The sequence below is a fragment of the Procambarus clarkii genome, chromosome 34, assembly GCF_040958095.1.
Source record: "Procambarus clarkii isolate CNS0578487 chromosome 34, FALCON_Pclarkii_2.0, whole genome shotgun sequence".
In the NCBI taxonomy this organism is placed as follows: domain Eukaryota; kingdom Metazoa; phylum Arthropoda; class Malacostraca; order Decapoda; family Cambaridae; genus Procambarus; species Procambarus clarkii.
In genome coordinates, this window is record NC_091183.1 from 12,560,211 (window position 1) to 12,565,050 (window position 4,840).

A 4,840-nucleotide genomic window follows, 5' to 3' on the forward strand; every position below is an offset into this window, starting at 1 on the left:
ACATGGTGAAATTAGCAAATAAAGGTACACGAATATTCAATAGTGAATGTCAGAAACAGGACAACGTGGCAACTGGTACCTATCCTGTGAGATCTTTAACAATTAAAGTTAAGTAAAAGATGTTAAATGATTAAATTAAATCAAGGGCGCAGGAAATCTTGTACCCGGTACTCATGTAAGAGGATAAGGGCAAGAAAATCCTACTAACAAATGAAACAGTGTTTCGAAAACAAATGAAACAGTTAAATGCTTCAAAAGTAAAATTGGTAGTCCAAGGATGTAGGCATACCTTGCCAAGTCTCTATAGGACATAAAGCAAGTTTTTCCTACTGAATTTAATATGATACTTACAGAATTAGCGAACTTTTGTGCTCTGAAAAAATAAGCTAATTCCCTACCGTTGTATGTATCATCATCTCTGACTGACGTGTAGGGGTGCGAGGTGTCAACTGGTGACGAGAACTGCTGCTGAGGTCCCAATTCAGCAACTAAAGTTCGAGCTAGAGGAACTATGGCCCTCTTTGTCCTCCTACAGTCAGATTGCAGAAGATTGGGTACTCTTGACCCGGGGCAGACCACAGTACCAGGGTACCAATATGATGATCTGTCAAAATGAGAAATATCCAAGGGACAAAGATGGTAAACACGAGTAATAACACGGAGGGAGAGATGACCAATTAAGAGTATGACTGCGGCCTACAGTCACCACGTAATCCAAAGTTGTCTCACCTTCACCATATGTTACTCTCGTAATGCACAATACACCGCACCTTATAAAAAATGAAATTGAATATGAAAAATAGTAAAGCTACGTTAACAAACTTAAATACGCTTACCATAAATTACCACTTGGCACCAGTACCTGAGTGAAGCTCCTAGGACAGGCCCCCATATAACTTGTGACGGTAACGCGTTGGTGTTCGGCTGTTTAAGGCTAGGGGTATGGCCTCGTCACATAGTTATACAAAAAAATAGAAAAACTGGAACTTCGTCTGTGGTAAGGTAAGGAGAAGACACACAAAACACAAGTAAACTTTAACAATGAAATTTTAATTACGTTAAATAAATCAAAACATGAAAAAATGGACAAACAAATTCTTATAATAAAATCAATCAATCAAAATAATAAGAATAATTAAATGACACAATGAAAAGTTACGTTAAGATAAAATAACAAGAAGTGCAACACAAAATAAAGGGAAGGTGCTGGAATATTGGCTTTAAGCTACCACCTCTCTCAGTACACGCTAACGTCTAGCCGGGAGGAGTGGTAACCACGAAAGCACTGAACATTCTGAGGTCTGAGGTCGTGGCGACCCCAGACATCAAGTAGTATGGGGGGTGGAGTGCAGTTGCAGCCAGACCGGCGACCAATCAGCGGAGCCGGTAGCGATCAACAGGTAGTTTGGCGGTTTGAGTCTGAACAGGTGTCTCTGGCTGCAACGTTTTGCTCGCTGGCAAACCTTGCTGGTGTTGTTGTCGTTGTTGGACATTTCTTCCATAGTCGTTTTATATAATTTCAACGACGTAATTGTGGAGGGAAGAGCAGGCTCAATCTCTTGAAGGAGATTATCGTCACAGTATATATATATATATATATATATATATATATATATATATATATATATATATATATATATATATATATATATATATATATATATATATATATATATATATATATATATATATATATATATATATTAGTATATTTTGGTAGCAGTCTTTCCTGTAGACATATATTATTAAATATGACCGAAAAAGTAAGATTAATAATTCTAACACGAATTTTCTCAATCTTTCGTACATTACGCTTCACTGTTGGAGGTAAATCAAAAATCACTTCTCCAAAATTCATTTTTATTTCTAGTCTAAAAAGGTTTCCACACTGCAGTCTACACTAAGGAAACAAACATAGGAATGTGCCTAAATGCCAACAGCGACTGCCCCGACAGGTACAAGAGGAGTGTTGTTAACGCATACGTCGACCGTGCTCTCAGCCACAGCTCAGAATGGAAGCAAGTCGACGAAGAACTCTGTAGGGTAAGGCAGGTTCTAGTCAATAACGGCTTCTCCAATGGTTTCATCGAAGACATCATAAGAAGGAAAGTGAAAAGCCATGCAACCTCTGAAGAGACAACTAACACAACACCTATACCCCCTATTAGACTATTTTACAGGAACTTCTTTTCCACAGCTCATAAAACGGAGGAAAGGGTCCTGAAAGATATTGTTAATAGAAACGTTATCCCTACAGACAAAAATCAGAGGATACAACTGACGATTTACTATAAAACCAGAAAAACGGCCAGCCTACTCATGAGAAACTCTCCAGACACAAAACAGAACGCTTTAAAAGAGACTAACGTCGTCTATGCCTTCAAATGCCCACTTGGGGACTGTAAGCTCCAAAAAACCCAGTATATAGGCAAGACAACAACATCTCTTTCTAGGCGTTTAACGATGCATAAGCAACAGGGCTCCATTAAGGAACATATAATCTCTTCCCATAACCAAACCATCGCCAGAGAAATCCTAGTAAACAACACAGAAATCATCGATAAATACAGCGATAGCAGGCGGCTTGACGTTTGCGAGGCACTACACATCAAGAAGTCAACACCAGCAATCAACAACCAATTATTGCACAACTATATTCTACCCACCTCAAGACTCCGCTCCAATATAGAAGCATCAAGAAATATGGACCAATAGGCTTTCTACAAACACTTCTATTCAATACCCATTGTTTCGTGTTCTGTCTTGTGTTGATACTTTTAATACCCTATTAATATCCCCTGTTCTGTCTTGTGTTAATGCCACATCATCCTTCCCACCTCACTCAAATGTAGATATAATATCAGAGAGACGTAAGTTCTAATCAGTTGTGTATTTGTGAAGTCTTTGAAAATGTAATAAGTTTTACGAAACGCGCCCGTGTCGCGTCAGACTAGAAATAAAAATGAATTTTGGAGAAGTGATTTTTGATTTACCTCCAACAGTGAAGCGTAATGTACGAAAGATTGAGAAAATTTGTGTTAGAATTATTAATCTTACTTTTTCGGTCATATTTAATAATATATATATATATATATATATATATATATGTATATATATATATATATATATATATATATGTATATATATATATATACATACATATATATATATATATATATATATATATATATATATATATATATATATATATATATATATATATATATATATATATATATATATATATATATATATATATATATATATATATATATATATATATATATATGTATGTGTACCTATTTTAGTTTACATAAAATATAGGATGGAAGAACATGTACGTAGTAAATTAATCTCTTTTTTACTCAAAATTCAATAATTTCATTCGTTTATTATGCTATGATAGTGAACACAATGTTAAAATAAATATTTTATTTATTTATTTATATATTTTTTTCAGATGATTGAACCCTTTTTGATTAAAAATCCAGGACGTTTTACATTGTTCCCAATTAAAAATCATGATATCTTTAAATTGTATAAGAAGGCGCTAGCATCATTTTGGACAGTTGAAGAAGTAGACTTGTCAAAGGATATTGTAGATTGGGAACAGAAACCTAATGAAGAGGAACGTCACTTCATTTCACATGTTCTAGCATTTTTTGCCGCATCAGATGGTATCGTCAATGAAAATCTTGTTGAACGTTTCTGCCAAGAAGTACAAATACCAGAAGTGAGGTGTTTTTATGGTTTTCAGATTGCCATGGAAAATATTCACAATGAAATGTACAGTTTACTTATTAATACATACATAAAAGATTTACAGGAGCAGAACAGATTATTTAATGCTATTGAAACGCTGCCAGCTGTTAAGAAAAAAGCTGATTGGGCTCTAAGGTGGATTACCAATAGAACAGCAACATATGCCGAACGCATTGTTGCCTTTGCTGCAGTAGAGGGTATTTTCTTTAGTGGTTCATTTGCTGCAATATTTTGGTTAAAAAAACGTGGTTTAATGCCAGGTCTAACCTTCAGTAATGAACTGATTTCTAGAGATGAAGGGTTACACACAGATTTTGCTTGCTTGATATTTAAGTACTTGATTAATAAGCCTGATCAGAAATATGTATATTCTATCATTGATAATGCTGTGAAGATTGAACAAGAATTTTTAACAGATGCCTTGCCAATCAAACTTATTGGTATGAACTGTGATCTAATGGGGAAGTATATAGAATTTGTGGCTGACCGACTTCTCTTTGAACTCGGTTTTAAGAAACTTTATAATGTAGAAAATCCATTTGACTTTATGGAAAATATCTCATTAGAAGGGAAAACAAATTTTTTTGAAAAAAAAGTAAGTGAATATAAAAAATATGGTGTAATGAATTCAGATCAATACAGTGTTTTTACATTAGATTCAGACTTTTAGTTAATTAGTTGATGGATGGAATAGAACATGTTTTTTTTTATATAGAATATAAATACTTTAATATAAAAATAAAAATATATATCTATTATCTTTTACTATTTTACTTATCATATTTATATTTTGACTTGATGAATAATGAATTAAATACCTTACATTCTCTCTTTCCACTAATTACAAGACTACAAAATATGAGGTATGTAATTATGGACATAATAACAAAACCATAATCTTCTTTATAAAATATCAACATATCACATGATTACCAAGCAGTGCTACTATCGTCGGATGTAAACACCAAGTTTGTTTATCGCCATTGAATAAACTTTTCTATTTTATATTCACCAATGAATATAATTCAAAGAGAGAAATAAATCATTACATTAAGTTCCATGCAATATGCCGGTGATA

At 33.6% G+C, this 4,840-nt stretch overlaps 1 pseudogene; it reads left to right on the plus strand.

Annotated features, from left to right (window-relative positions):
- Positions 1 to 3,460: 3,460 nt before the first annotated feature.
- Positions 3,461 to 4,432, plus strand: LOC123749942 (ribonucleoside-diphosphate reductase subunit M2 pseudogene; annotated as a pseudogene).
- The last annotated feature ends 408 nt before the right edge of the window (positions 4,433 to 4,840 follow it).